Source organism: Mesoplodon densirostris, chromosome 1, assembly GCF_025265405.1.
Source record: "Mesoplodon densirostris isolate mMesDen1 chromosome 1, mMesDen1 primary haplotype, whole genome shotgun sequence".
NCBI classification, from domain to species: domain Eukaryota; kingdom Metazoa; phylum Chordata; class Mammalia; order Artiodactyla; family Ziphiidae; genus Mesoplodon; species Mesoplodon densirostris.
This window is the reverse complement of record NC_082661.1, coordinates 12971067-12977844: the sequence shown is the minus strand read 5'-3', so window position 1 is coordinate 12977844 and position 6778 is coordinate 12971067. Positions and strand designations below refer to the sequence as shown.

General features: G+C 42.3%; 1 pseudogene; it reads left to right on the top strand.

Moving 5' to 3' along the window:
* Positions 1–3301: 3301 nt before the first annotated feature.
* Positions 3302–4025, top strand: LOC132490238 (N-alpha-acetyltransferase 50-like; annotated as a pseudogene).
* The last annotated feature ends 2753 nt before the right edge of the window (positions 4026–6778 follow it).

Here is a 6778-nt window from a genome sequence, read left to right as displayed (position 1 = left end):
TTTAAATACCTTTATGTCGCCTTTCCCACAGAATATTTCATTACAGTTGTTCAACATTTTTGAATGAATAAATTCATGAGTACCTTAAATCTACTTGAAATCTTATTTTATATCAGTAGTCCTTTTTTCTTTAGTCAACTCTTAAAACATCATCTGTATGATGAGAGATACATTTTTCCTAAGAGAAAGCAAACTTATTATTGCCGTTTTTACATCTTTTCATCCTAATTCTTGCATTGTTAGAAAGAAATGAAATTGCTCAGAGGTGAGCAGGAAGAGGAAAGAAGAGATGAGAAATTATATGAAAAAATCCACAGACCGTACATGCTTCCTCTAAGTGGTCAAGTCTGAACTCATTGAATCAGACAAGCTGTGGTAGACAACATACAGACCTATAGATGATGTTTTAATTTTAATTATTTTAATTTCTATTTCATTTTAAATTTACTATTAATTTCATGAAGGCATTAGCACAGAAAAATTTAAAACACAACTTCGATGGAGACAGATAAACTATATTAGGATAAAGAAGAATGAATACTTTTTTTATAATCTCCCTAGGAGATTACAATACAGCATTTGACAAAGAAATGACTTGTGAATGCATAAGGCAATTGGAAGTCTAAAGGCAAAGCTATTGGAATGATCTCAGTTAGAAAGTAAGAGGATTAGAGATATGTAAATAACTCAAGCCTCAATAGCTGCACACTGAGATTACTGCTTACAGTGAAGATGTGTAGCCACTCGGGGGAGTATTCTTTATTCAATATTTCTTTCCATGTTGGATTTTGTTCCTTCCTTTTATATCTTAGCATCTGAATCCAAATTCCATCCTAGCAGGGGAACAAAAATAATGATGCAGATTCTTTCTGTAAACCTGATGAATCTAGGAGCTGAAGGAAAGGACGTCAGGCTGAAGGAGGCTGTAGGATAAAAGCTTTCCCTACCAGCACTCTGTTGCTGGCCTATTCCTTTCACTCAGTCATTCACAGATATTTCTGTGTTCAGGCACTCTGCTGGGGCTACAAGAGTAAACAGACAAAAAGGGTTTCTGCCCCTCATGGAGTTTCCAATGCTCTGAAGTGTCCAGATTTAACAGTTAACCACAGGAACCAAAGCCTGACAAGCACAATAAAGGAAAATATTGATACCAGGTGCTATGAGAGGGCATAACAGAGAAAGTTATTTTACTTTGGGTGATCAAGGAGAATCGTCCTGAAAAAAGTGGACTTCTGCCAAGATAAAAGGATGGGTAGAAGTTAGTCAACAAGTTAGGGAGAGAACTTTCCAGGCAGAAAGCGTTTGACATCATCTAGGAACTGAAAGAAAGGTAATGAGACTCGTGGCGTGAAGGAGAGAGAAAGGGATAAGGCATATGGAGGAAAGGTAGGAAATAGCCACGTTATGGGTACTCTTGTAAGTCCTGTTGAGGATACTGTGTTTCTGTTTGAATGGAAAAGAGGTAAGGAAGTGCTGTAAGATGTAACTTACATTTTATAGGAGCATCTCACTGCCCTGAGGGGAGTGGCCTATAGGGAAGGAAAAAGTGGAAAGAGAGACCAATTAGGGAGTTAAAGCAATACTTCAGGAAAGAGATGATGGTGGCTTGGACTATGGGGACGGTAATGGTCATAGAAAGATGTGGTAGACTGCAGGTTTCTTTGGGCGTTTAAAAAAATATTTATTTATTTGTTTTTGGCTGCATCGGGTCTTAGTTGAGGCATGTGGGACCTTTCGTTGCGGCGGGAACTTCCGTTGCGGTGCGCAGGCTTCTCTCTTGTTGTGGTGAGCGGGCTTATCTGCCCCATCACATGTGGGATCTTAGTTCCCTGATAAGGGATCAAACCTACGTCCCCTGCACTGGAAGGCAGATTCTTAACCACTGGACCACCAGGGATGTCCTTCTTTAGGCATTTGAATGGACAGGACTTGATGGGTTAAAGTTTGAAGGTGAGGGAAAGAAAGGTTTCAAGGATGACGCAGCTGCTCTGATATAGATGATCATGTTTCTCTAAAGCTGGGGTTTTGTCAGATGCGTGCAATGGAAGGGGAGTTGGATTAGTTATGAAAAAGATGAATCAGCCATGGGCTTCAAGCTGGATAAGAAAATAAAGACAGATGGGGCAGATGGCTAGAGAGAGAAGGGAGAGTTGTTTATGGATGAGAGGTCTCCATGATGTTGAAGAGCTACTGCAAGGGTCTGTCCTTAAGAAACCAGCAGGATAGATGATAACCAAAAGGTAGAATGTTTGAATTAGCAAGTCAGTATTGCTTCTCCCCATCCCACATCCTCAAAACAACAAGCAACAGCTTCTGGACGCCATGAAGGTTTCTGAGTGGTGTCTACCACCTACACACAAGACAGTGACATATCAGAGTGCAAGGAGGATCTGAGCAACAGAAGCACTTAACTGAAAGAGAAGACAAATTATAACTCCTGAAATCCTTTCTGCTTGGCATTAATGTGATAGATTCTTGCATAACAAAGTATCATCTCCCAGCTGTGCCAAGTGACCATTTTCGTGTTCTAATTCATAGTCTTGGAGCTACTCCCTATGTTAAAGCAATTTGATTTAGTTGAGACAAGATAGATGACATACACTTGAAAAGTTAAGTGAAACAACAGAAGGTCCTCAAGTATGAGTGAACTGTAGTTTTTAGTGGAAAATAAAATTACTTTTTTGTGTATTTGCATTTGCACTGTCTGCAGGTGTTTGGTGTGAACTGCTGCTTACAAAAGAAAACCGTACACAGTTGTTTGTGTATTTCACTTTTTAAAGCATTAATATTTTTATTTTTAAAGAAAAAGTTAAGGGAAACAAAAATGTTTGCACGACTGCAGAAAGCCTTGGACAAAATTTCCCCAAACTAGTTTTTTGGAGACTATTTTTGGCCATTATAGATCAAAATGCAATCTGAAGAAAGATTTTAACAAATTAAATAACACGCTGCCATCGTCAATTTTCTCATTCTATCTCAGCATTGGGGAATTTGAAAGGAAGATACTTTGAGATAATGTATGGACAGCGCGGCGGCGTGGCCGGAGGGAGGCGAGTGCCCCGTGTGCACGTGTGGCGCAGAGGCTGCGCCAGCGCGGCGGCGGGAGGTACCCCCGCCCCCTCCGGAGACGCAGAGCTGCGCTCCACTGTCGCGGCCTCGGTCACCCGCTCAGCTCCCTGCCCTAGGCGAGGAGGCCGGCTTGCCGGGTTGAGTGGCCCGAGCTGAGGACACGGAGAGCTCTGAGCGGCGACGACAACGGCGTTGATATCGGGGGTAACAACGGCCTCAGCTGGCGGGGAAGATGAAAGGCCGGATCGAGCTGGGAGATGTGACACCACACAATATTCAACAGCTGAAGAGATTAAACCAGGTCATCTTTCCAGCCAGCTACAATGACAAGTTCTATAAGGATGTGCTGGAGGTTGGCGAGCTAGCAAAACTTGCCTATTTCAATGATACTGCAGCAGGCGCAGTATGCTGTGGTGGATCGTTCACAGAATCAGAAGAGACTTTACATCATGGCACTAGGATGTCTGGCACCATACGGAAGGCTAGGAGTAGCAACTAAAATGTTAAATCATGCCTTAAACATCTGTGAAAAAGATGGCACTTTTTTTGTTGTTTTTTGCGATACGCGGGCCTCTCACTGTTGTGGCCTCTCCCATTACGGAGCACAGGCTCAGGACACGCAGACTCAGTGGCCATGGCTCATGGGCCCAGCCGCTCCGCGCCATGTGGGATCCTCCCGGACCGGGGCACGAACCCGTGTCCTCTGCATCGGCAGGCGGACTCGCAACCACTGCTCCACCAGGGAAGCCCAAGGTGGCACTTTTGACAACAACTATCTGCATGTCCAGATCAGCGGTGAGTCTGCAGCTGACTTCTACAGAAAGCTTGGCTTTGAGATTATTGAGACAAAGAAGAACTACTATAAGACGATAGAGCTCGCTGATGCTCATGTGCTGCAGGAAAACCTCAAAGTCCCTTCTGGCCAGAATGCAGACGTGCAACAGACAGACAACTGAACAAATTACAGAGGAACTTGCTTGCACTTGCTGGTCACCAAATAAAAGAGAGGCCCACTGATTCCCCCCCCCATCCGCTTTTTTTCTTTTAAAGCTTTCCCCCTTCCTTGATCTTGTGTTTCTTCCTTTCAAAACTTCCTTCCCTTTCCTCTAAAAGTTTTAAACTTTTAAGGACTTATTAATCGGGTTTGGATTGTTTTAGTTTTCTTATTTTTGTGAGGTGGTTTGATTGCAGGAAGCAGAAGGTATAGATCTGTTTAGTTTCACAGTTAAGATATATGGTCCCCAAAACTTGAGTGTCAATTTCAATTTTTTTTAATGTCCTGCTGTCACATTGAAGGGCAGAGCCTACAAGATATTGTATATTTCAAAGGACAAGAAGAAGCAGCAGCAATATCCTGTTCTCTAACTCATAGACAAGTTTAGTGTGTTTGCGGTACTTTGGGTTTTTCAAGATTTTGTGGGATACTAATCCCTATACATTGCCTTCACGCCACCTGTTGTCCTTCTGAGTCTTAGCTCAGGAGTTGGACCATTGTTATCCTCGTAAGAAATACTAAGCTTATTTTGTTCTGTTAAGCAGGTATTTCTTCCTTCCTCGCTGGTGGCTGACGGTAGGTGGGACAGTTTGAGTAGGTAGTATTATACTTTGGTCTCAGCACTTGAGTGGAGCTGCTTTTTGCTAATGAGTGGTGTGGTTGTTAGCAGGCTTATTTTTCCTGCTGTTGATTGTTAGAAGTGGCATTAACTTTTAGAGTGTGGGCTGGTGAGATTCATTTTTTTTAATATCCTACCTAGAGATAAGGCCTTTAACTGACCTAAAGAGGTTTGTTGTGATTTGCTATTTTTTCTCCTGTCCTTTTTCTTCAGTAAACCCACGACAGTTAGTCACACCTTAAAAATGGAGTTGATGTCCTAATAGGTCAACGTCCCTAAATAAACCTGAAGCAGGTGCTGTCTCTTGGATATATTAAAAAATACCTAAAAGGAAGCTTAGATGGACTTGTGGCACAACAAACGCATTTAATGTCAGCTAATGCAGACTGTTAGAAGTGTGGCCACTGAGCATTTGATGTTAGAGGAAAGAATACCTAGACAGTATTTTTGAGAAGAACATAGCTGTGCTATCGCTTATCTGTTGAAGAACACCCCAGATTTGCTTACACTCTGTGCTTGTGATATTGAGTTTAAGGATTTGGGGGTGGGGGAATTATTAAACATATTTCTTCTATTCTTGGAAAAAGTAAAAGTCTAGAGTGTTAATAATGCAAATGGCACTGTGACCTCCTCTAGTGACAGGACTGGTTTATGCCAGATCATTTTCTGGCACATAGGGAGGGGCTTTGACGGGTCGATAACTTTTTGTAAGATAGAAGACATCTGAATTTTTCATATTTTCCTCCATAATCCCATCTCCAATATTTAAATTTTTCTACATTGCCAATACTGGTGGACCAAGAAATGTTTCTTTGTTTGTTTGTTTTTTTGTTTTTTTTCGGTACGCGGGCCTCTCACTGTTGTGGCCTCTCCCGTCGCGGAGCACAGGCTCCGGACGCGCAGGCTCAGCGGCCATGGCTCACGGGCCCAGCCGCTCCGCAGCATGTGGGATCCTTCCGGACCGGAGCGTGAACCCGTGTCCTCTGCATCAGCAGGTGGACTCTCAACCACTGCGCCACCAGGGAAGCCCCCAAGAAATGTTTTTATTAGACTTTAAAACAATGCACAGGGTTTGAATTTTCTGTCATTTGACTTTAAAAGGAAGGTTGCTTCATAATATTTATCCTCTTATGTAAATTCTGGCATAAAAGTTTCCTCTCTTCAAATATGTGGAATGGCAAAATTACTTTACACAATGTTTATGCTCATTTTATAATCTTAAGTTCTTATTTGAGAATGTAAAACTACAAGGTACGATAGACTTCAACAGTCTTAATTGAGTGCCAAGAATAATATAGAAAAGGAAGATAGCTGATAAATGAGTTTATAGGGTTGTAATCTTAAGATAGTAAAAATGTAGAAAGACCATGCTGGTTTCTTGGGTATCAGTTTCTTAAGCAGTCCAAATCTAAGCTTGGAAGAAAAGTTTAGCATTAAGCACCTTTACCTTCATGCGTAAGCTTCAGCTTGCTCCTGCCAAGAGAAGAGTGCTTGAGTTACAGAAGGCATAATTAGTTTGAAAATTCAGCCTTTTTGTAAACTTCACATATCAAAATCACATATCAAAATAGATTTTGATATATAAATGACTTTTTTTTTTTTTTTGCGGTATGCGGGCCTCTCACTGTTGTGGCCTCCCCCGTCGCGGAGCACAGGCTCCGGACGCGCAGGCTCCGGACGCGCAGGCTCAGCGGCCATGGCTCACGGGCCCAGCCGCTCCGCGGCATATGGGATCCTCCCAGACCGGGGCACAAACCCGTATCCCCTGCATCGGCAGGCGGACTCTCAACCACTTGCGCCACCAGGGAGGCCCTATAAATGACTTTTGTGAGATGGTACTGCCTCTATTTCTATAACCATTTCACCTGGACTATCTAATCAGTCCTATGACTATATCCCTAAATGCGGTAAATGAAAACCGAAGAGCTGCCTCCTGACAGTTAAGTACATATTATTTATGGAGGAAAAAATATTAAATTTTGAATTGAGTGTGTAGGCTCCCTGTCATTTTAGTGTTTCTTTTTCCACATTAGTCACTGACTTTAACCTAACGTGTAAGCGTTTGTAAAGGGTGAATTGTCCTATATCAAACTTAC